Source organism: Bombina bombina, chromosome 2 (genome assembly GCF_027579735.1).
Source record: "Bombina bombina isolate aBomBom1 chromosome 2, aBomBom1.pri, whole genome shotgun sequence".
Lineage (NCBI taxonomy): Eukaryota > Metazoa > Chordata > Amphibia > Anura > Bombinatoridae > Bombina > Bombina bombina.
Genome location: NC_069500.1, coordinates 837,631,357 through 837,658,943, shown reverse-complemented (window position 1 = coordinate 837,658,943; position 27,587 = coordinate 837,631,357). Strand labels below are relative to the sequence as shown.

At 39.8% G+C, this 27,587-nt stretch overlaps 1 non-coding gene across 1 annotated transcript; it reads right to left on the bottom strand.

Annotated features, from left to right (window-relative positions):
* Nucleotides 1-12,390: 12,390 nt before the first annotated feature.
* Nucleotides 12,391-12,464, bottom strand: TRNAI-AAU (transfer RNA isoleucine (anticodon AAU)). The gene has a single exon. It is a non-coding gene; the product is annotated as a tRNA-Ile (tRNA).
* Between the last annotated feature and the right edge of the window lie 15,123 nt (nt 12,465-27,587).

Sequence of the window (27,587 nt, the reverse complement as noted above, 5' to 3'; positions counted from 1 at the left end):
AATTTACTTCTATTATACATTTTGGTTCATATTTTGTTCAAATCAGGTAGAATTTTACATTTGATGGACTTTTTACTTCTTTCAACCTCATCTACCATGTTACAATGTTACATTTTATAGATATGCGCTTTATTTATTTATTTTTTCAGTATTATAGATATATTTTATCATTATATTTGCGTTGATTGCACTCCAAAACAAACATTTTTATTACTGGTTTTTTTTTTCTTTTATATAATGCGTGTTCATCAAATGTATGAGGCATAGTAGTTTATTGAAGCAAAGTGGCGCAGTGGAAGCGTGCTGGGCCCATAACCCAGGGGTCGATGAATCAAAATCCTCTGCTATGTTTTATTTTTGTTTTGATTGTTCTTTATTGAAAGGCACATTTTACAATTCACTTTTAGTTTGGATCAAACAAAATGCTGGTTATTAAGAGCAAAAAATATATATAATATAAATATTAAATATATTTCAAATTTTTTACGTTTTTTTTTTTAAATTTTTGAAGGATTATAATATGTTATGTAAGCCTCATACTATGTTTTATAAATGTTTAGTTAAATGTGTTTTGGGGTCTAAGAGACAATATGTGTTTTCTGTAGCAAAAAAACATTTCTTTCATGTAATTGGCAAGAGTCCATGAGCTAGTGACGTATGGGATGTACAATCCTACCAGGAGGGGCTAAGTTTCCCAAACCTCAAAATGCCTATAAATACACCCCTCACCACAGCAACAATTCAGTTTTACAAACTTTGCCTCCAATGGAGGTGAAGTAAGTTTGTGCTTGATTTTTATGATTTCTTGATAAGCGCTTCTAAGCATTCTGAAGCCCAATTCCTCTCAAAGTACAGTGTTTGTCAGAGGGATGTGAAGAGAATATTGCCTATTGATTTTATAGTTTCCCTCGCAGGAAATCTTTTCAAGGGTTCTCTGTTATCGGTCGTAGGGATTCATCTCCTTTCTCCCTTTTCAGATTGACGATATACTCTTATATACCATTACCTCTGCTGATAGTTTTCAGTACAGGTTTGGCTATCTGCTATATGTGGATGGGTGTCTTTCGGTAAGTATGTATCATTATTTAAGACACTCTCAGCTATGGTTTGGTGCTTTATGTATTCATATAAAGTTTTAAATATATGTATTTTACTTATATTTGCCATGAGTCAGGTCTATGTGTATTTCCCTTTGCAGTCAGGCAGTTTCGTTATGGGAATCATGTTTTAGGAAGTTTGTCTTACCTGGGGTATAGTCTTTTTTCCAATTTGACTTGTTCTTTCTTAGAAAACTTGCGGGCAAATAAGGCGCAAGTTTGTCATTTCCTGCGTCTTAGTTGACGCCAGGTTGTTTGGCGCGAAATTGTGTTTGTTATGACGCGAGTTGCGTAATTTCCGGATGTTTGTTGGCGCTTAAAAAGTTTTCAACTTCCTTTTGTGTCGTGCCTCATACTTGGTGCCAACAAATTTTAGTTTTATTTTTCCCCACTTCCTATATGCTCCTTGCCTTCTTTATGCTCAGAGGGCTATGCTATTTGCGTTTTTGTCAATTTTAGCATTTTTTTTCCCATGAAAACCTGAAACTGCTATATGTGGAAATAAGATATTTCTGTTTAAATGTTATTTTTTCTTTTATATTTTACAAGATGTCTCAATCTGATCCTGTCTCAGAAGCTGCTGTAGGAACCATGCTGCCTGAACACAGTTCTACCAAAGCTAAGTGTATCTGTTGTAAGTTAGTGGAGATTATATCTCCAGCTGTAGTATGTAACAGTTGTCATGATAAGCTTTTGCATGCAAAAAAGGTTTCTATTAGTGCTAGTACAGTATATGTTGTTCCTTCAAGATCTAAAGTACATGATATCCCTGTTGATATGAAAAATTATATTGCTGATGCGATACAGAAGGCTATGGCTGCTATATCGCCTTCAAATAAGTGTAAAAGGTCTTTTAAAACTTCTCATAATATTGATGACATTTGTAATGACCGACAACATACTGATATATCCACCTCTGATGAGGATCTCTCTGATTCGGAAGATCCTACTTCAGACATTGACACTTATAAATCAACTTATCTTTTTAAGATTTAGCATATTCATTCTTTGTTAAAAGAAGTGTTGATAACTTTGGATATTGAGGAGCCTGGACCTCTTGATAATAAATCCAGTAAACGTTTAAATTCTGTCTATAAACCTCCTGTGATTACTCCTGAGGTTTTTCCTGTTCCTGATTCTATTTCTGATGTGATTGATAAGGAATGGTCTAAGTTTTGTACTTCTTTTGTTCCTTCTTCAAGGTTTAAAAGTTGAATCCTTTGCCAGTAGCTAAGTTAGAGTTTTGGGGAAAAGTCCCTAAGGTTGATGGGGCTATTTCTACTCTTGCTAAGTGTACTACTATTCATTTGGAAGAAAGTACCTCTTTTAAGGATCCTTTAGATAGGGAAATTGAATCTTATCTAAGGAAAGCTTATTTACATTCTGGCTATATTCTCAGACCTGCCATTTCCATGGCTGATGTTGCGTCTGCATCAAATTTTGGTTGGATAGCTTAGCACATGGGGAAAAAGATTCTGATTTGCATAGCATTGTTCGTTTGCTTCAACATGCTAATCATTTTATCTGTGATGCTATTTTTGATATCATCAAGATTGTTGTTAAATCTATGTCTTTGGCTATTTTAGCTAAAAGAACTTTATGGCTCAAATCATGGAATGCTGACATGGTATCTGAATCTAGGTTACTATCTCTATCATTTCAGGGTAATCATTTCTTTGGTTCCCAGTTGGATTCTATTATTTCCACTATTACTGGAGGGGAGTTTATTTGCCCCAAGATAAAAAGTCTAAGGGTATATCTAAAGCTTCTAATCGGTTTCGTTCCTTTCTTCAGAATAGAGAACAGAAAACCACTCCTTCCCCTAAGGACTCTGGCTCCAATTGGAAGGCTTCTTAGAGTTGGAATAAATCCAAGCTTTATAAGAAACCAAAGCCAGCCCCCAAGACTGCATGAAGGTGCGGCCCTCAATCCAGTTCTGCTGGTGGGGGGAAGATTGAAATTATTTCAAGACCTTTGGGCAGGTTTCGTTCAGAATCATTGGATTCAGAATATTGTATCTCAGGGGTATCGAATAGGTTTCAGAATAAGACCTCCTGTGAGAAGATTTTTTCTCTCTCACGTTCTAACAAATCCTGTGAAAGCTCAGGCCTTTCTGAAGTGTGTTTCAGATCTAGAGCTTTCTGGGGTAATTGTACCAGTTCCACCTGTGGAACAGGGTCTGGGTTTTTATTCAAATCTATTCATTGTCCCGAAGAAGGAAAATTATTTCAGACCAGTTCTAGATCTGAAGTTTTTGAATCAATTTGTAAGGGTCCCAACTTTCAAGATGGTGACTATAAGGACTATTCTGCCTTTTGTTCCGCAAGGTCATTACATGTCCTCAATAGACTTACAGGACCACTATTGGTTTCTGAGATTCTCTTTTCTAGACAAGCATTACCAATTTGTTGCTCTTCTATTTGGCCTAGCAACAGTTCCAAGAATCTTTTCAAAGGTTTTTGGTGCCCTTCTCTCTGTAATCAGAGAGCAGGGTATTGCAGTGTATCCTTATTTGGACGATATCTTGGTACTGGCTCAATCTTTTCATTTAGCAGAATCTCACACAAATCAACTTGTGTTGTTTCTTAAAAAATAGGGTTGGAGGATCAATTTACCAAAGAGTTTCTTGATTCCTCAGACAAGGGTCACCTTTTTAGGTTTCCAGATAGATTCAGTGTCCATGACTCTGTTTGTAACAGACCTTCAGTCTGGATCATTCCCTTCAGTGGCTATGTGCATGGAAGCTTTAGGTCTCATTACTGCAGCATAGGACGCAACCCCCTTTGCTCGTTTTCATATGAGACCTCTGCAGCTTTGCATGCTGAATCAATGGTGCAGTGATTATACCCGGATATCACAATTTATATACTTAAATCCCAATATTCAACTCTTTCTGTCCTGGTGCTTGGACCATCATTGGATTATTCAAGGGGCTTCTTTTGTTCGTATTTCCTGGACTGTGATTTCAACAGATGCAAGTCTCTCGGTCTTTGGAATCCTCAAGAGGCGAGGTTACCAATCAATATTTTAGAACTCTGTGCTATTTTCAGGGCTCTTCAGGCTTGGCCTCTATTAAAGAGAGAATCATTCATTCATTTTCAGACAGACAATATCACAACTGTGGCATTCTAGATTGTAAGTTCCCACGGGAATAGGGCCCTCAATTCCTCCTGTATGTGTTTGTAAATTTTGTCCTGTCTCTTACAAGTCTTGTATTGTTTTATGTAAATGAATTGTATCCATGGACAGCACTGCGGAATATGTTGGCACTTCATAAATAAAGTATAATAATAATAATATGTCAATCATCAGGGTGGGACTCGCAGTCCTTTAGCGATGAAAGAAGTATTTCGAATACTTTCTTGGGCGGAATTCAACTCCTGTCTAATTTCTGTGATATGTATCCCAGGTGTAGTCAATTGGGAAGTCGTCAGTCTTTACATCCAGGGGAGTGGTCTCTCCATCCAGATGTATTTTGTCAGATTGTACAGATGTGGGGTTTTCTCAAAATAGATCTGATGGCTTCCCATCTAAACAAGAAGCTTCCCAGGTACCTTTCCAGGTCCAGGGATCCTCAGGCGGAGATGATGGATGCGTTAGCAATTCCTTGGTCTTACCTACTTGCTTACATTTTTCCACCTCTAGTTCTTCTCCCAAGGGTGATCTCCAAGATCATAATGGAACAATCGCATGTGTCTCTGATAACACCAGCATGGCCTTACAGGTTTTGGTATGCGGATCTTGTCCGGATGTCCAGTTGCCAACCTTGGCCACTTCCTTCTGTCTCAAGGGGCATTTTCCTTCAGGATCTCAAATCACTAACTTTGAAGGTATTAAAATTGAACGCTTAGTGCTTAGTCATAGAGGTTTCTCTGACTCAGTGAATAATACTATGCTACAGGCTCGTAAGTCTGTTTCAAGGAAGATTTATTATCGGGTTTGGAAAACCTATATTTCATGGTGTTTTTCTCAAAAATTCTCTTGGCATTCTATTAGAATTCCCTTGATTTTGCAGTTTCTTCAGAATGGTTTGGATAAAGGTTTGTCTGCAAGTACTTTGAAGGGACAAATCTCTGCTCTTTCTGTTTTATTTCATAGAGAGATTGCTAAACTTCCTGATATTCACTGTTTTGTTCAGGCTTTGATTTGTATCAAGCCTGTTGTTAAATCAATCTCTCCTCCTTGAAATCTTAATTTGGTTTTGAAGGCTTTGCAGGCTCCTCCTTTTGAGCCTATACATTCTTTGGATATTAAACTACTTTCTTGGAAAGTGTTGTTCCTTTTGGCTATCTCTTCAGCTAGAAGAGTTTCTGAATTGTCTGCTCTCTCTTGTGAGTCTTCTTTTCTGATTTTCTATCAGGATAAGGCTGTTTTGCGGACTTCGTTTAAATTTCTTCTTAAGGTTGTGAATTCTAACAACATTAGTAGGGAAATTATTGTTTCTTCCTTGTGTCCTAATACTAGGAATACTCTTGAAACATCTTTACACTCTTTGGATGTTGTAAGAGCTTTGAAATCTTATGTCGAAGCTACTAAAGATTTCAGGAAGACTTCTAGTCTATTTGTTGTTTTTTCTGGTCCTAGGAAAGGTCAGAAAGCCTCTGCCATTTCTTTGGCATCTTGGTTAAAGCTTTTGATTCAAAGGGCTTATTTGGAGGCAGGTCAGTCTCCGCCTCAGAGAATTACAGCTCATTCTACTAGATCAGTCGCCACTTCTTGGGCTTTTAAGAATGAAGCTTCGGTTGATCAGATTTGCAAAGCAGCAACTTGGTCTTCTTTGCATACATTTACAAAATTTTACAATTTTTATGTATTTGCTTCTTCTGAAGCAGTCTTTGGTAGAAAAGTTCTTCAGGCAGCTGTTTCAGTTTAATTCTTCTGCTTATGATTCTTGAAATTTATGTGAAAAATATGAGAAACACTTATTTTTTGTGGATTTAATTTTATCCCTCCCTCTCTAGTGACTCTTCTGTGGACTTCCACATCTTGGGTATTTCTATCCCATACGTCACTAGCTCATGGACTCTTGCCAATTACATGAAAGAAAACATAATTTATGTAAGAACTTACCTGATAAATTAATTTCTTTCATATTGGCAAGAGTCCATGAGGTCCACCCTTTTTTTGGTGGTTATGATTTTTGTATAAAAGTACAACTTTATTTCCAGTTCCTCTTTTTGTATGCTTTTCCCACCTTATTTTATCACCCCACTACTTGGCTATTCGTTAAACTAAATTGTGGGTGTGGTGAGGGGTGTATTTATAGGCATTTTGAGGTCTGGGAAACTTTGCCCCTCCTGGTAGGATTGTATATCCCATACGTCACTAGCTCATGGACTCTTGCCATTATTTTATGTATATATCATGCCACGTGAGAACTCAGCAACAAAATGTATATTTTTATTACAATTTTAATAAACAAGGCATGCTCTATCCGAATCATGAAAGAAAAATGTTGTGGTGTAAAGAGACTAAATATTTTCAGTGTCTAATAAGAGAAAACATTTTCCTGCTTATTTATTTCTACACTACCTCAAAGGGGCACCTCTAGTTTATATTACAACCCCCCAAAAGCCCTATTGTGCCCCTCTTTCAAATTTGGATAATCTTGATAATAATTAGGTCAAGGATTACGATCAACCCCTTAGTAAGGTGATCACAGCAGCAACAGTGATTACTTTGCTATTTTTAATGCTTTTTACTAAAAACTTTTTAAAAAATTATACATTTTAAACATACTTTTGTTTCTGTTTTCTAGCATATCGTAAGGTAAAAATAATGCATAGTTTGAATCCAGCTCTATGGAATTTTGCCGTGATCTACAAATAAATTATAATATCTGCTAGGCCTATTGATTAAAAATAAAATATATATCATTTGTGTGGGTCACTCAATGAAATATAAATTACAATAGTGCTTACATTTAAAGTGATGGTAAACTCTGCCTTTTTTAAAATCAGATCCGGAATGTTAGTGATATTTTAGATGTAACAAACAGGGCCACCCTTAGCATTTGTGGGGCCCTGGGCAAAAAAAATCTGAGCGGCCCCCCCTGCCCCCTTATTGTTAACTCCACCCATGTATGTCCCGCCCACTGTGTATTTCCTCTGTGACAGTTAGGAGCTAAAATAAAACACAGTTTAAAACATAAGTCAGTTACACACATTTAATCAATGCAAGTTACCAAACCTGCTCAGAGATACATGTCTGTACACCTGATAATGTAACCATTTGTTTGCAATAAGGCACTAGTTATGCAAGACCAGTCAAGAAGGAAACTCATCCTTATAGTGATGCACCTGATTCCTCCCCAAAGCAAGGCAGTAATCACCTATGTATAATTGCATAGGAAAGGGGAAAAAGGGGGTTTTAAATAAAAAGTCTCAGGGAGGTTAGCTCTAAAATTAACCAAGGGGACAAACTGAATACACACACACGTTCATACATACACACACACACAGGCTCACCACACACACACTCGCACACACAGAGACTCACACAAACTCACATACACACACACACACACAAGCACGCTCTCTCAGGCACAGACACACGGGTATACACTCCCACACAGACTCACATACCCACACACAAGCACGCACTCTCAGGCACAGACACATGGGTATACACACACGACACCCACACAGACTCACATACACACACACAAGCACGCACTCTCAGGCACAGGCATATGGGTAGACACACACGGCACCCACACAGACTCACATACACACACACACAAGCACGCACTCTCAGGCACAGACATATGGGTATACACACACGGCACCCACACAGACTCACATACACACAAGCACGCACTCTCAGGCACAGGCACATGGGTATAAACACACGGCACCCACACAGACTCACATACACACACACAAGCACGCACTCTCAGGCACATGGGTATACACACATGGCACCCACACAGACTCACATACACACACACAAGCACGCACTCTCAGGCACAGACATATGGGTATACACACACGGCACCCACACAGACTCACATACACACACAAGCACGCATTCTCAGGCACAGACATATGGATATACACACACGGCACCCACACAGACTCACATACACACACTAACGAAGTCACGCTATAGTGACGAAACGCGTCGGTGGGCGTGTCCTAGAGGCGCGCATGTTATGAACTAAACTAACGGCTCGTTATACTTTAGCTCCTCAGATTACCATATAGCCTAAATTATGCTTAATGATTTATCGGTTTGAACTTAATCGTAGCAAATACAGCATGTATATTGTAGATTCATTGCACATTTAAGAACACTTGACTAATGTCTATACCAGGCTATTTAAACATTGGTGTCTGTTGGTAACTATTGAACAAGAAACACTATAGATACAAACTAAATGCTTACGAATGTTTGTGTCAGACAGTGAGAACTGTTGACACATTGTATCTATATGTTAATCATACAAGCCTTTCAGAGCTTATTTGAGCATATTTTGTAACAATATAATGCTGCTGATATGCAGTATAACAGAGTGAACTCCTGTTATGTGTGTGACTTTTAGTTATAGGGAATTTATTTAGCAATCGGCTGACTGGGTTGAATCCCAGCAGTACGCAGGCAGGAGGACGCCTTTGAGCGCATAGTCTGTGAGATTTGTGTGATCGAATTTATCCCTGTATTCACTTTAGCTCATTTTGCTCTTATCTATGTTCATTAACATCGCTACTTTAGGATACATAGTCCTTTTTAAATGTTTTTATAAATCTGTTGGATCAGTTACGCAAGATTATAGATAAGTGGATGGTGATTTCCCACCTATACCTATCTGATCCAATTATAGATATAATTGTTTGTCTTTGCATAACTGTTAAATAAAGTGTATATTTTAACTATTTTTTCTCACATCACATACACACACACAAGCATGCACTCTCAGGCACATGGGTATACACACACGGCACCCACACAGACTCACATACACACACACAAGCACGCACTCTCAGGCACATGGGTATACACACATGGCACCCACACAGACTCACAAGCACGCACTCTCAGACACACGGGTATACACACCCACACATACATACCCACACACAAGCACGCACTCTCAGGCACAGGCACATGGGTATACACACACGGTACCCACACAGACTCACATACACACACACACAAGCACGCACTCTCAGGCACATGGGTATACACACATGGCACCCACACAGACTCACATACACACACAAGCACGCACTCTCAGGCACAGACACACGAGTAAACACACACACATACGGCACACACACAGACTCACATACACACACAGACTCACCACACACACACAGACTCACAAACACACACTCGCACACACAGAGAGTCACACAAACTCACATACACACACACAAGCACGCTCTCTCAGGCACAGACACACGGGTATACACACCCACACATACATACCCACACACAAGCACGCACTCTCAGACACAGATACATGGGTATACACACACGACACCCACACAGACTCACATACACACAGACTCACATACACACACACAAGCACGCACTCTCAGGCACAGGCATATGGGTATACACTCACGGCACCTCAAACAGACTCACATACACACACAGACTCACCACACACACACACAGACTCACAAACACACACTCGCACACACAGAGAGTCACACAAACTCACATACACACACACAAGCACGCACTCTCAGACACAGACATATGGGTATACACACACGGCACCCACACAGACTCACATACACACACACAAGCACGCACTCTCAGGCACAGGCACATGGGTATACACACACAGCACCCACACAGATTCATATACACACACACAAGCACGCACTCTCAGGCACAGACATATGGGTATACACACACGGCACCCACACAGACTCACATACACACACAAGCACGCACTCTCAGACACAGACATATGGGTATACACACACGGCCACCCACACAGACTCACATACACACACACAAGCATGCACTCTCAGGCACAGACATATGGGTATACACACACGGCACCCACACAGACTCACATAAACACACACAAGCACGCACTCTCAGGCACAGGCACATGGGTATACACACACGGCACCCACACAGACTCACATACACACACACAAGCACGCACTCTCAGGCACATGGGTATACACACATGGCACCCACACAGACTCACATACACACACAAGCACGCACTCTCAGGCACAGACACACAAGTATATACACACACATACGGCACACACACAGACTCACATACACACACAGACTCACCACACACACACACAGACTCACAAACACACACTCGCACACACAGAGAGTCACACAAACTCACATACACACACACAAGCACGCTCTCTCAGGCACAGACACACGGGTATACACACCCACACATACATACTCACACACAAGCACGCACTCTCAGGCACAGATACATGGGTATACACACACGACACCCACACAGACTCACATACACACAGACTCACATACACACACACAAGCATGCACTCTCAGGCATAGACACATGGGTATACACACACGGCACACAGACTCACGTACACACACAAGCACGCACTCTCAGGCACAGACACATGGGTATACACACACGGCACCCACACAGACTCACATACACACACACAAGCACACACTCTCAGGCACAGACACATGGGTATACACACACGGCTAATATATACAGAGAAAAGCGGTGCTTACCACCTCCGTGTTCCAAAAGGCCTCTTCTGCGTATCTTCAGCGTCGCTTCAGCGTGTGCATACAGCAATCCACAGGAGCCAGGAAGTGCGTCTCCGTCCAGGACGTCACATAGCAGAATACAATCATACAAAGATTCCGGCTGAGAAGAAATGCTCCAACAACGTAAAATAAACAGTGCACCAAAAACAAAAAGAAGGACAAAAGCGTATAACCATTCAGCAGAACAGAAGAATGGTCACAGAAACGGCAGCAAAGAGCAGACGCGTTTCATGCAGGACCACCGCACTTGATCACTGCTTAACAAATAAGTCTGCCTGCAGTCTATTTAAAGGTACATAATCAACTAAAAATCACCTGAGTGTTATCAAATTAACTACAGGTTATAATGATATCAACTTAATTACAGGTTATAATATGTTGACCTTAACTTAGACTGTGAAATACAGGACACAAGACTGCTGAAAGATACCAAAAATTAAATCTTTTGAATGGAAAATAAAATTCCCAAGCATGTGAAATAACCCTACACTAAACATAATAGTAAGCAAAAAAAGAGCTCAGACAAAACGGTATATTCAATATAAAGAGACAACAGATACCAACATGTATATAAACTAAGCTTATAATGCGTTTAAGATTAATAGCAACCCTTGCTTTATGGTTATAGCAATGCTGTAAATACAAAATTACCTAGAAACTGAATACAAGATACACAATACATTCCAAAATACAAATAAGCTGAAACAATTCTGGGCAAAGGGATGGCATCTAAGACTAAACGTCAATTATACAGATATGTACTGAAATTGTGCCCATCAATATGCCCAAGACTAGCAGCATAGTATTTGATTCATTTTTGAAAAATAATAAATAATTTTATTTATATTTTAGTGCACTGTTTATTAATAAACTTTTTTGGATCGTACATTTTACGTTGGAGCATTTCTTCTCAGTTAGCCGGAACCTTTGCATGATTGTATACACACACGGCACCCACACAGACTCACACACACACAGACTCACATACACACACAAGCACGCACTCTCAGGCACAGACTCACATACACACACACACACAGACTCACATACACACACAAGCATGCACTCTCAGTCACACACACATATTCACATACACACACAAGTATATACCAATTATGTTAAATTTGCAAGCAGCAGAGTGGCACAGCGGATGCGTGCTGGGCCCATAACCGATGGATCGAAACCATCCTCTGCTATGGTCTCTTTTTGTTGTTAAAGCATTCTTCTTTATTTGAAGTCAGATTTTATGCACCAGAATGATTTTTTTTATTTCACTTTCAGCTTGGCTCAAACAAAATCCTGGATATAAAACCAATAAAATAAAAAAAATCCAAAGTCCCATAAGTCTCATAAAATGCTATATTTTTAGTGATTAATAAGACAAGTTATTTTGGAGAGTGCAAGAGTTATGTTGCATTAAAAAGATAAGTGTTTTGTGGAGCAAACATTTGACATTTTTTTCCTGGTCTGTGGGAGGACCCTGAAGTAGTTTGTAAGCCAGTAGACATTGTTGAAGTTATTCACCATATAAACACCACCTTTAAAAACATGGCCCGTACGGGGATCGAACCCGCGACCTTGGCGTTATTAGCACCACGCTCTAACCAACTGAGCTAACCGGCCCTGACACTTTTCAAAGTGTGAACTATAGAAAGAAAAAGGGAAAAAAATAAAAATAAATATATATATATATATATATAAGTTAGTGACTTTTGCCAAACATCCTTATTTTAACCATTTTTTAACTGCTGAGCCATCCACCCATGTGCTGAGCTGTTTTGGAGTTTTTAAAAATGCTGCTCACATATAGGCCCTACTGTAAGTAATTTTCAGTTAGAAACCTACACACATTATATATTGTGGGTTGGGGAGGGGGGGTTTCAACAGACCCAGCAGATTCAAACGATACCATTATTTTATGTATATATCATGCCACGTGAGAACTCAGGAAAATACAGGTGTTTTAGTGTAGCGCTAGCTGAAACCCTTGCTATATATACTTATAATATGACCAGTCATTTCTTTTGTTTGATTGTACTATATTCAATCAAATACAAAAATACAAAAAATATAAAAAAAATATAAAATTACAAAATATTGCAAATATACGCCTGAAATTCCTCCTGACTTGGTGTTAGGATCAGGTGAAACGGGCCAAACAGACCACATTGGAGAAGCAGTGAGTGGGCTAAGCCAATCAGAATTAAGGTAGAAAAAATCCTATTGGCTGATCCAATCAGCCAATAGGATTGAGCTCGCATTCTATTGGCTGTTCCAATAAGCCAATAGGATTGTACTTCAATCCTATTGGCTGATTGCATCAGCCAATAAGATTTTTTCTACCTTAATTCCGATTGGCTGATAGAATTCTATCAGCCAATCGGAATTGAAGGGACGCCATCTTGGATGACGTCACTTAAATGTACCGTCATTTAGTGTTAGTCGTCGGATGGAAGAGGATGCTCCGCGTCGGATGGCTTGAAGATGGACCCGCTCCGCTCCGGATGGACGAAGATAGATGATGCCGCCTGGATGAAGACTTCTGCCGGCGTCTGGAGGTCCTCTTCTGCCCAGATCAGATGAAGACTTCTGACCGTCTGGAGGACCACTTCTACCCGGTAGGAAAAGAAAAGATAGGATACGCAATTGACGTAAGGGGATTTGCGGTATGCTCGAGTCGCGGAAAAAAAGTGAGCGGTACACCTGTACCTGCCAGACTCGTAATACCAGTGGGCGTTAAAAAGCAGCGTTGGGACCTCTCAACGCTGCTTTTTAAGGCTAACGCAAGACTCGTAATCTAGGCGTTTGTTTTTAGATCGATCAAAAAGTCCCGGGCATTAATTTTATAGACATCAAGTTAGCTTAAATTATATTATATGATTATTTTAGTGTATTTTAAGTGCATTTCTAACTATATGTGTTTTATGTGCTAGTAAAGTGAATTTTTTTATTTGAATCTCTACCTGAATCAATTCATATTTTTTTTTTTTCTTCTTTTTGGGCCACCAGCTTTCTATACTTTGTTATTTTGGAGCATGCTTTTAAAGTAACGTAGAAGCATTTATCTTTTAGACTGAGAGACCCCATATTTTAGGGTTCTCTCTTGGCGCACCCAATAGTTTTTTATTAATACACACACAGCACCCACACAGACTCACATACACACAAGCACGCACTCTCAGGCACAGATACACGGGTATACACACACACACTCGGCACACACACAGACTCACATACACACAGACGCACATACACACACACAAGCACGCACTCTCAGGCACAGATACACGGGTATACACACACACACTCGGCACACACACAGACTCACATACACACAGACGCACATACACACACACAAGCACGCACTCTCAGGCACAGATACACAGGTATACACACACTCGGCACACACACAGACTCACATACACACAGACGCACATACACACACACAAGCACGCACTCTCAGGCACAGATACACGGGTATACACACACACACTCGGCACACACACAGACTCACATACACACAGACGCACATACACACACACAAGCACGCACTCTCAGGCACAGATACACGGGTATACACACACACACTCGGCACACACACAGACTCACATACACACAGACGCACATACACACACACAAGCACGCACTCTCAGACACAGACACACGGTATACACACACACGGCACACACATTCTCAGGCACAGACACACGGATATACACACAGACTCACATACACACAATCACGCACTCTCAGGCACAGACACACGGGTAAACACACACGGCACACACACAGACTCACAAGCACGCACTCTCAGGCACAGAAACACGGGTATACACACACACGGCACACACACAGACTCACATATACACACACAAGCACATACTCTCAGGCACAGACACACAGTTGTATACACACACACACACACACAAACTCACACACAGACTCACATACACACACAAGCACACACTCTTAGGCACCGACATGGGTATACACACACACGGAACAAACACAGACTCACATACACACATACAAGCATGCACTCTGAGGCACAGACACACGGGTTTACACACACAGTACACACACAGACTCACATACACACACGCACACTCTCAGGCACAGACACAAAGGTATACACACACACAGACTCACATACACACAGACTCACAAACACACAAGCATGCACTCTCAGGCACAGACACACAGGTATACACACACGGCACACACAGACTCACATACACACACATAAGCACACACTCTCAGGCACAGACACGGCTATACACACAAACGGCACCCACAGACTCACATACACACACAAGCATGCACTCTAAGGAACAGACACAAGGGTATACACACGGCACACACACACTCACATACACACAGACTCACATACACACACAAGCACGCACGCACTCTCAGGCACAGACACACGGGTATACACACAAGGCACACACACAGACTCACATATACACAGACTCACACACACAAGCACGCACTCTCAGGCACAGACACACAGGTATACACACACAAGGCACACACAAACTCACATACACACACACAAGCACGGACTCTTAGGCACAGACACACAGGTATACACATACACACGGCACATACGCAGACTCACACAAACACACAAGCACGCACTCTCAGACACAGACACACGGGTATACACACACACGGCACACACAGACTCACATACACACACAAGCACACACTCTCAGGCACAGAGACACGGGTATACACAGACTCAAATACACACAAGCACGCACTCTCAGACACACGGGTATACACACACACAGCACGCACACAGACTCACATACACACAAACACACAAGCACGCACTATCAGACACACGGATATACACAAACGGCACACACACAGTATGCACTCTCAGGCACAGACACATGGGTATACAAACACACGGCACACACACAGATTCAGTCACACTCAAAACACTCAAACAGAAGCAGAAGAAAACATCTGTTGTAAATATGCTAAAGACAGAGGCCTAGTTTCCACTGAGGTGGTAAAGTTTGGAAACTGGTTGTAGCATAAAAAATCTCTATAGACTTTAATAGAGATAAATGTTTTTACCACCAGTTTCCAAACTTTACCACCTTAAAGGGATACTTAAACCCAATTTTTTTTTTCGTGATTCAGATAGAGCAGCAATTTTAAAGGGACACTCAATCAAAATTAAACTTTCATTATTCAGATAGAGCATGCCATTTTAAACAATTTTCCAATTTACTTCCATTAGCTAAAAGTGCACAGTGTTTTTATATTTAAACTTTTTGAGTCACCAGTTCCTACTGAGCATGTGCAAGGTACGTGTATGCATTTGTGATTAGCTGATGGCTGTCACTTGGTACAGGGGGAGTGGAAAAAGACATAACTTTTAAAATTGTCAGAAAAAAAAATCTACTACTCATTTGAAGTTGCATTGTCTTGTTATCTTGCATTTGTTGATTATGCAAATCTACTGTGTTGACTGGTCCTTTAAGCAACTTTCTAATTTACTCCTATTATCAATTTTTCTTTGTTCTCTTGCTATCTTTATTTAAAAAGCAGGAATTTAAAATGTTGTAGCCGGCCCATTTTAGGTTCAGTACCATGGATAGTGTTTGCTTATCGGTGGCTGATATTTAGCCACCAATAAGCAGGCATAAACCAAGTTCTGAACCATAAATGGGCTGGCTCATATGCTTTACATTCCTGCTTTTTTAATAAAGATAGCAAGAGAACAAAGAAAAATTGATAATAGGAGTAAATTAGAAAGTTGCTTAAAATTGCATGCTCTGGCCCCAAGTTATCAAGGTCTGTCGGACCTGATCCGAGAGTGCGGATCAGGTCCGACAGACCTCGCTGAATACGGCGAGCAATACGCTTGCCGTATTCAGCATTGCACCAGCAGCTCACAAGAGCTGCTGGTGCAACGCCGCCCCCTGCAGACTCGCGGCCAATAGGCCGCCAGCAGGGGGTGTCAATCAACCCGATCATACTCGATCGGGTTGATTTCCGGCGATGTCTGTCTGCCTGCTCAGAGCAGGTGGACAGGTTATGGAGCAGCGGTCTTTGTGACCGCTGCTTCATAACTGCTGTTTCTGGCGAGCCTGCATTCGGAGCTCTAAATATGCCCCTCTATCTCAATTATTAAAGAAAACATTTGGGTTTAGTATCTTTCTTTTTTTTAAAACACATTTTTATTGAGGTTTTTATGCAGTTTTTACAATGAATTTTACAATATTATATCAGTTACTATTTCTATAAAAATACATCAAGTATATCACGGATCTACAAGAGTGTCTGCCGTTCACAAATATGGTACAATTAAAATGTAAACCTCTATTTTAAGGTATTACATCCTTCTGTTGATCCAGGGCCACTCTTTGACCCATACAAACATAAACAAAGAGATGAAGGATTTCTAGTATGACTCAGGGCCAATTATGGGCCTAGATAAGATCTGAACACAGTAAGAGAGTAATTATAGTAATATAGCCTAAAAAGTTAACATGTTAACCTCTAGTTGATGTGAAAAAAAAACCTTAGGTAAATTGTGAGAGTGTGGCAAAGAACAGTTTTTAGGGCCAGCCTCGTCGTCGGAACCTAGTCCCTATAAACTAGAATAACAGGCATTATGAAGTGAAGCATAGTAAGTTTGAATCTAAAATCAAGGATATGTACAGATTACAGGGGTAGACAATGTTAATTAGGTTTTTCTATGGACCTATTCTGCATAGCCCAATGAATACATATGAAACAAACAGTGTTGGTTTAGTGTGTCAAGACCATCTATTATATAGAGATAAGTTAAGAGAAATAACAACTCAGCTGAATTGGGTACAAGGTCAATAGCTATATCCATAACAAGGTTTCTTACTTTATCAGCGATTTGAACTGATTACATAAGAGAATGGGATAGGAAGCTACTGCGTGATTTAAATACATATACATGGTTCATTTATAGGTAATAGTTGGCTAGCAACCTAACTAATCTCTGTGTATATTCCCCACCAGAAACCCCTAGTAATCATAATAAGCTTCCCTATTGCATACTTAAAGATGTAATGATGGTTCGGCCGTTGACATCACGGGGAGGGGGACAATGAGGGGAGGCTTAGCAATGTAATAGGTTTACTGGTTCTGTCTCTGCTCTTGTGGGTTAAGTTAAAAATGGTTGCAAGAGTATAAGGAAACGAATCATGTCATCTTATAAGAATGAAATGAATGTTGCTATAATATGTTATATAGGCAATCACCGATAGTATGTAAATTATAGGGACACGCAGGCCAAACCCTGGTATAAATAAGCATGTAGCTGAAAGATCTCTTATAAGTCCTATCCAAATCCTGAACCTCTATCGGGGTAAAATGTGTTAACACAGAGAAATAGTCCAGGCAAATATAAATAACTTAAGAGCATTTAATTTCACCTCTATCATCAATTAAATGTAGAAATTAGAATATTAGCAAAATAACAAGGTCCTCCAAACATCAGGCTCAGTTCCGCCATTAGGATTTACTTAAAGGGACATAATACTCATATGCTAAATCACTTGAAATTGATGCAGTATAGCTGTAAAAAGCTGACAGGAAAATATCACCTGAGCATCTCTATGTAAAAAAGGAAGATATTTTACCTCACAATCTCCTCAGCTCAGCAGAGTAAGTTCTGTGTAAAAAGTTATACTTCACCTGCTCCCAGCTGCAGGTAAAAATAAAAAAAATGAAGAAATGAACAGCAGCCAATCAGCATCAGCAGTGCTGAGGTCATGAACTCTTACTGTGATCTCATGAGATTTGACATAACTCTCATGAGATTTCATAGTAAGCTTCCTTTACCTGATTGGTGAAATAATATGAGAGTGCACGATGCTAGTCCCTTCAGGTGTCCCAGGACAGACACACTAAAATGCTGCTTAGAAATCCTTTACAATGGGAGGTGGCTACTGAGGAACTTTTGAGGTAAAATATCTTTCTTTTTTACATAGAGATGTTCAGGTGATATTTTCTAGTCAGCTTTTTACAGCTATGCTGCATCACTTTCAAGTGTTTAAACATTTGGGTATTATGGCCCTTTAAGTCTATATAGTAGGCAATATTAAATAAGTAACGTATCCTTGAAGAATGGGATGTAGAGAGCAGCACCAAGGATACAGCATAGAAGGCGACAGTGCGTTATAGTGGTTTGTGCCACATTTTAAAATAATAATGTACCCTTTATACTGCTAGTGCATGTGGATTGTAGTAAGTGTTCAGCCGATTCTCTCTTTAAACCGAAGAGGTCTAGCATATTTCAACAAGAGCCATTTTCCCTCCACATTACCTCTAACTGCAGTGGCTTATTTCCAGGGCCAGACACTGGATTTGTAAGGACTCCTCCATAATGCAAGTCTGTTAGAAGTGCGGTCTACTAATGGCAATTGGGCCGATGCTCATGTACAGCTCGCATAACCGGCAAGCAGGAAGGTAGAAGCAACAGCTTTCTCATTCGACGTCGAGGCTTCCCTATTCACTCTCCCAAGTATGAGTTTATCAGAGGCCCTAATGTTGATTCTTTGCAAACCGGTTATATCTGAGGTAGAAAGCTTGCGGAGCCCAAATTTAATTACTTGTGCTGGGGAGGATTGAAGCTGTAGTGGTGTATCCTTTACAGTCTCCGGCTGAATGGAATCACTGGGAAGCCGCGCATTATACAGGGGCTTGTCAGCAAAGCGATCCTGGTGGGTTACTTTCTGATTAAGAGCCTTCGTGTCCGCAGTCAGTGTTGAGATGTGTGAGATAAGTAGATAGAGCTCCCGTTGAAGCTCATGGAAGTGCTGTTGTAGTAGGTTCTGCGTAGCTTCTTCCCATCTGTTGATTGCTCCCATGCTCTATGTGGAGGTCAGGCCAGGTAAGTTTCCCAGATTAAAGAAACAGTGGTATGGAATCTCTCTTATTTGACTAGTATATTTGTAGCAATATTAGCGCTCTTAGGCGGCTCTACCTGGTCAGATCGAGGGGTTAGGCCAAGGCCTCAAGTGCACACGGACCGCCGTTGAAGGTCCTGCCGTTACGGTGCTCTGAGGAAAAAGTTGGGACATCAACTGACATATAACAGATCAGCAGAGTCTATATAATGGAGATATAGTGATGTTGTGAGCCGATGGAACCGTGATCAGCCAATAATCAACGGATTTATCTGCAGGTCCTTTGAGCCTCAAAGTAAAGCAGCCATCTTGGCTGGAGCCCGGTAGCGTCCCTCCATAGTATCACCTTTTAATGGAAACTAGGCCAGCCTGGTAAATATTTTTCTAATATCCGTGTTAATATCATTTTGCCATGTTCTCTTTTCTCTGCACCTGAGTTGTGTGTGTTAGGTTCTAATCTGACACCTAAACAAACAATTGAGGGGCAGAGAAAAAACACACAAGAAAAACAGATATCAAAATTAGGATATATGCAGAAAGTTGAACATATTAATTAGCAAACTACACTGTGCACCAAGCTGCTAAAGTGTCTGGTAGATATAGATTTAATGGCACATATTAAAGGGACATTAAACACTTTGAGATGGTAATATAAAATGATGAATGGTATATATAAAAAAAGATCTGCAATCTTGTCCCCTTTTCGTGTAATTCCATTATGAAATTGTGAGCATTTCATTTCCTCTTAGAAATGGAAGTGTAGAACACTGTTATATTCCACACAGCCATTGGCTGTACACTCTTGTGACCTATTTATAACTGTCCCTAATTGGCCACAGCAGAGAAGGTAACCTAAGTTACAACATGGCAGCTCCCATTATTTTATTGACAGTAAAAATTTACACTTAAAGGGACACTGAACCCAAATTTTTTCTTTTGTGATTCAGACAGAGCATGCAATTTTAAGCATCTTTCTAATTTACTCCTATTATCAATTTTTCTTCATTCTCTTGGTATATTTATTTGAAATGCAAGAAATTAAGTTTAGATGCCGGCCCATTTTTGGTGAACAACCTGGGTTGTTCTTGCTGATTGGTGGATAAATTCATCCACCAATAAAAAAAGTACTGTCCAGAGTCTGAACAAAAAAAAAGCTTAGATGCCTTCTTTTTCAAATAAAGATAGCAAGAGAACAAAGAAAAAATGATATTAGGAGTAAATTAGAAAGTTGCTTAAAATTGCATGCTCTATCTGAATCACAAAAGAAAAAAAAATTGGGTTCAGTGTCCCTTTAATTTGTCAATATTCAAAATAGCTAATGAAACTTTAAAAAATACATCTACATGTTATTCCCAGACTAATCTTTTCTTTTAATGCATCATTCTATCTAGCATTTATTTAGTGTTTAATGTCCCTTTAATATCCTTTCAGCCCTGATTTTTCTTTCTCCTCTACATCTCAGTTTTACGTTTATGTCTCAGTTTGAAAACTAAAGAAACAATTTAGGAAAAAAAGAAAAAAAAAAATCAAGGCAAAAAGTATATATGTAAGTACTTAGATATGCACAAAAAATTATAACCAGTCATAATTAACATACTGGGTATGAAGCAGCAGCCAAGTCTAAAAAAGATTGCACCTTTCAGGTCAAAATCCCCCCTTGCCCTGATAGTTTATGTCTACATTATTGATGTAATACTGAACAGATTCTGAGAATAAAAAAAACACATTCTTACCTCCTGTGACATAACTTTCATTTGTAATGTGCATACAGAAGATATTTAAAAAAAAAACAAAGCTTTACCTGGTATTTACCTTCCAATTTGGGATGATTTATCAAATGCTAGGATAAACAGGATACAGCAATAACAGGGTTAAAAGCTTGACATTACAGCAGTGGCAACATATTTAGACACTCAAACTTCTGCTGCCGCCCCCCCCACCCAGGTCTTAGGCCGCATTTTTAAACCATAATATTTTTTTAGTTAGGGTGTAACGTGACATATTTTTATTTTCCGTGCCATTTCCAAAGTAAATGTTCACACACACACACATATATATATATATATATATATATATATATATATATATATATATATATATATATATATATATATAGATAGATAGAGAGAGAGAGAGAGAGAGAGAGAGAGAGAGAGGTAGAGGTAAAGATGGAACACCTGGACCAGGGGGTCTGTAGTGATCACATCCCTTGCAACCTAAGCAGATGTGTCTAGGGGAGCATACACATTTAAATACAATATTTAATTTAAATCCTTAATAATTTTGGTAAAGAAGTATAATGGGAATGTAACTTAAAATTATAAGTGTAGAGCAAACATTTAAATACAATATTTAATTGAATCAAAAGCTCTTTTAATGGTATAGACATCCTAAATCCCTTTGGTAAAGAAGTATAATGGGCTGATTGATTCCAAATAAAACAAAACATTAATGCAAAATATTTGTGAAAATGCACTGTTTTAAAACGAAAATAGTTACCCTTGCCCGAGGCATCGGTCTGTCTAGCATGGCCCAGACTGCTCAGGGTAAGCTGTGTGGCTGTGATGTGACAGGAGGCGCTTAGTGCTACACTTGAGGTCTCCTTAGCTGGCCCTGTTCCCGGCTACCCCCTATTTTTTGCTATGGGAGTGCACAAGAGGCAGTCATGGGGAGCGCTATGCACGGCCTGTGTCATTGTGCTGCACAAAGTAACTTACCAGACACCAAACACTCCTGACTCCCTTTCAATTCCGGACACCTACATGGAAACTGTAGCCCTGCCTTCCTATTGGCTAGCATTTTACTGGTTTGAGTCTGTGACATTGACAGCGCACAGCATCTCTGGCAGGTGTGGATCCAAAGCCCAATATTGGGAGGGGCAATGTGGCAGATTATCTTTTTGCAAAGTGACCTATAGTGTTTGCTATATAATAATTATTACTTTACACTCAACATCCTCTAGCAATACTTATAACATGTATTGCATTAAGTAGTGAAATTATGGTGGGTGCTAAACATAGTGCCCTGGCAAACCAACTCATAGGGTGAGTTCTAATAATGGGCACACATGCCCAATGTTATATATGGGCTGGGTACAGGGCATTTGCAACCAGAGTGCTATTAGTAGGCAGCATTCTGGACTGACAACCCTTGTTTCTACAATTTAGCTTTAAAATAGTACTATACATGGGCAGTGCCATGTGCACACATAGGGCAATATATATGTGGCAGTAATATAGTCAAGTGCAAGGTGATATACATGGATGATAATGAGTGCTATATGTGGACATAATTTGGACAAACATAGGCCTAGATTTGGAGTTCGGCGGTAGCCGTCAAAACCAGCGTTAGAGGCTCCTAACGCTGGTTTTGGCCGCCCGCTGGTATTTGGAGTCAGTGATTAAAGGGTCTAACGCTCACTTTTCAGCCGCGACTTTTCCATACCGCAGATCCCCCTACGCCATTTGCGTATCCTATCTTTTCAATGGGATCTTCCTAACGCCGGTATTTAGAGTCGTTTCTGAAGTGAGCGTTAGAGCTCTAACGACAAAACTCCAGCCGCCTGAAAATAGCAGGAGTTAAGAGCTTTCTGGCTAACGCCGGTTCATAAAGCTCTTAACTACTGTACCCTAAAGTACACTAACACCCATAAACTACCTATGTACCCCTAAACCGAGGTCCCCCCACATCGCCGCCACTCTATTAAAATTTTTAACCCCTAATCTGCCGACCGCCACCTACGTTATACTTATGTACCCCTAATCTGCTGCCCCTAACACCGCCGACCCCTATATTATATTTATTAACCCCTAACCTGCCCCCCACAACATCGCCGCCAGCTACTTAAAATAATTAACCCCTAATCTTCCGACCGCAAATCGCCGCCACCTACGTTATCCCTATGTACCCCTAATCTGCTGCCCTAACATCGCCGACCCCTATATTATATTTATTAACCCCTAATCTGCCCCCCTCAACGTCGCCGACACCTGCCTACACTTATTAACCCCTAATCTGCCGAGCGGACCTGAGCGCTACTATAATAAAGTTATGAACCCCTAATCCGCCTCACTAACCCTATCATAAATAGTATTAACCCCTAATCTGCCCTCCCTAACATCGCCGACACCTAACTTCAATTATTAACCCCTAATCTGCCGACAGGAGCTCACCGCTATTCTAATAAATTGATTAACCCCTAAAGCTAAGTCTAACCCTAACACTAACACCCCCCTAAGTTAAATATAATTTTTATCTAACGAAATAAATTAACTCTTATTAAATAAATGATTCCTATTTAAAGCTAAATACTTACCTGTAAAATAAATCCTAATATAGCTACAATATAAATTATAATTATATTGTAGCTATTTTAGGATTAATATTTATTTTACAGGTAACTTTGTATTTATTTTAACCAGGTACAATAGCTATTAAATAGTTAAGAACTATTTAATAGTTACCTAGTTAAAATAATAACAAATTTACCTGTAAAATAAATCCTAACCTAAGATATAATTAAACCTAACACTACCCTATCAATAAAAAAATTAAATAAACTACCTACAATTACCTACAATTAACCTAACACTACACTATCAATAAATTAATTAAACACAATTCCTACAAATAAATACAATTAAATAAACTAGCTAAAGTACCAAAAATAAAAAAGAACTAAGTTACAAAAAATAAAAAAAAATTTACAAACATAAGAAAAATATTACAACAATTTTAAACTAATTACACCTACTCTAAGCCCCCTAATAAAATAACAAAGCCCCCCAAAATAAAAAATTCCCTACCCTATTCTAAATTAAAAAAGTTACAAGCTCTTTTACCTTACCAGCCCTGAACAGGGCCCTTTGCGGGGCATGCCCCAAGAATTTCAGCTCTTTTGCCTGTAAAAGAATAAATACCCCCCCCCCAACATTACAACCCACCACCCACATACCCCTAATCTAACCCAAACCCCCCTTAAATAAACCTAACACTAAGCCCCTGAAGATCTTCCTACCTTGTCTTCACCATCCAGGTTCACCGATCCGTCCTGAAGAGCTCCTCCGATGTCCTGATCCAAGCCCAAGCGGGGGCTGAAGAGGTCCATGATCCGGTCAAAGTCTTCATCCAAGCGGGGCAGAAGAGGATCTTCCATCCGATTGAAGTCATCATCCAGGCGGCATCTTCTATGGTCTTCCATCCGGAGCGAAGCGGCAGGATCCTGAAGACCTCCAGCGCGGAACATCCATCCGGACCGACGACTGAACGACGAATGACTGTTCCTTTAAGGGACGTCATCCAAGATGGCGTCCCTCGAATTCCGATTGGCTGATAGGATTCTATCAGCCAATCGGAATTAAGGTAGGAATTTTCTGATTGGCTGATGGAATCAGCCAATCAGAATCTAGTTCAATCCGATTGGCTGATCCAATCAGCCAATCAGATTGAGCTCGCATTCTATTGGCTGTTCCGATGGCTGCTTCGTGGTTCTGATAGCGGCATTAAATGAGGAGCTCTACTCCTAGAGCTTGAAGTCTACCAAGACGGTTTGGCCAACAGCTACATGGTACAAGATACCTGAGAAGCCTAAAATAGAAGTGGATAACGCTGACGAATAGAGGCAGGTCGGGAGTTACTCACCCGTGATTCAGACCAGGCTCAAGAGAAGTATTAAAAGATACCCAACAGCGAATCAAAGCATTGCTAAGAAAAGCAAACCAGAGGCCATTGGCTATTTTTAGCTGTCTGAAGGTGTCACGCACCGCCTAAACAGCGTATTCTGATATAGAAGATTCAGAGGTATTCAAGTCTACTGCTCACCCTGTCTCAGTGAAAACCGGAGCCCCTAGTCTATATTGGCTCGGTGTTCTGGTTCGTCTAAAGGACAAATCTATACAGCCTGTCACGCAAGTATTGCTGCACCTACAGTGCTATAAACTATTATCGCTGGCTACCATTGCTGATTTATGACTCTTATAAACCAGGTTAAAATCCCACAGAGTCAAATGGACTAACTTTACTATAAGTCTAATGTGGGATGATTTTATATATCAGGACCCTATTCTACTGCTGAATCCTGGTATAATTGAACATTTCACGAACTGGACACCTATTCTCTGTCTTCAAAAAATATCGTTGTATGGACAGTCCTGTATATTTGTTACTGAGAGGAAGCCCCTAATAGCGAGGTAACATTTGTGCACTCTGTATGAGAATATTACATCAAATACCATGCTATACTTAGTTGCAACTTAAAGTAACATTGTTGTACCCTGTATGAGAATATTACATCAAACACCAAACTATACTTAGTTACACTTTAAAATAGCTATTTCTTTCTCCTTATATATAAAGGTCTAATGGTATATTGTATGGTTATATAAAAACAAATAAACTTTAAGCTCAGATATCTATTCAAAGATATAGGCAGAGATCAACATTTTTGCTATTAATATTGTCTTTTTTGCAAAGGATACCTAGGCAGACAGCTAAATCCTACACACTGTTGTTAGTAGAAGGGGAATCAGCGTTGTAGGGGCTTGGGTGTTTCTTTACTACTATTGAACATATTAGGTTTCTTTTTGTCCCTCTTTTTCTCTTCTTTTTTTCTTCTTAAATTGCCTATACTTACACTCAAATAATGTTAAAATGTTAACATATAATTTAATATGCGATAACAGGCACTTACACCAATAATTTGGGGATAATTGTCTTGTTTTGTTTTACAGGCAGTCCCCGGGTTACGTACAAGATAGGGACTTTAGGTTTGTTCTTAAGTTGAATTTGTATGTAAGTTGGAACAGGCACTTTTTTTAGGTGAAACTCTAGCCAAACATTTTTGTTTTGTTTTGGATAGCATAGGATAAAGTTTGTTTTGCTATCTGTGCCCCTGTTCAGAAAATTTCACATCACTTTCTGTCCTTGTGACAATTGGATTTTCAGTATTTTGGATTATCCTGGAAAGAAGGATTGTCGATAAAGCTCTATTTTCTTTGTATGTAAGTACGAGTTGTACTTAAGTCGGATGTCTGTAACCCGAGGACTGCCTGTATTTTCTCTTGGCACACGTTTGAATTTTATTACATACACTATATAAACACATATATCTATATATGTACCCTGCTTGTGTGTTTAGTGTGTCTATCGGACATCGTCACTAGGGGGGGGGGGACTTTGTACATTATATATTCACTTTTTTGCACATGCACTGTGGTTAATTGAAAGATTTGTCACGCAGGTGAAAAAAAATTCACCCATAATGCCTGTTAAACCAAAAGACAGAAAAAATAAAGCAATTGATGTGAGTTCAGACTCCATTTTGGAAACTATGGTTAACCCTTTTGATGTCCAAGCTCTGGTAACACAGATAAGTCAAATATTCATTCCCCAATTTGATTCTATTAAAAAAAGATCTTTCAAGTATTTCAACAAGTCTACATTCCTTATCAGGGGAAGTCAAACAATTTGCCTCTAGAATGCTAGAAGCAGAAACTAGGATTTCTGATTTAGAAGACCTTGTTAATACACAGGAGAGTGCACTCTCAAATCAGGAATCTAAAATACACAACCTACAATCCCGCCTGGAGGATTTGGAAGACCGCTCCACGCGTAAAAACATCAGGCTAGTAGGTCTCCCTTAAACACCTGAGAATGATAATTTATTACATTTCACTTCTATACTATTACCGCAAGCCTTAGGGTTCGCCCCCCCAACAACTCCCATTAGCAATTGAGAGAGCTCATAGAGCAGGCCCAAGAAAAATGAATGAGGATGGAACAACTAGAAATAGGATCTGCATTTTTAAAACTCCTCAAATTCCAAGATAAGATAGAAATG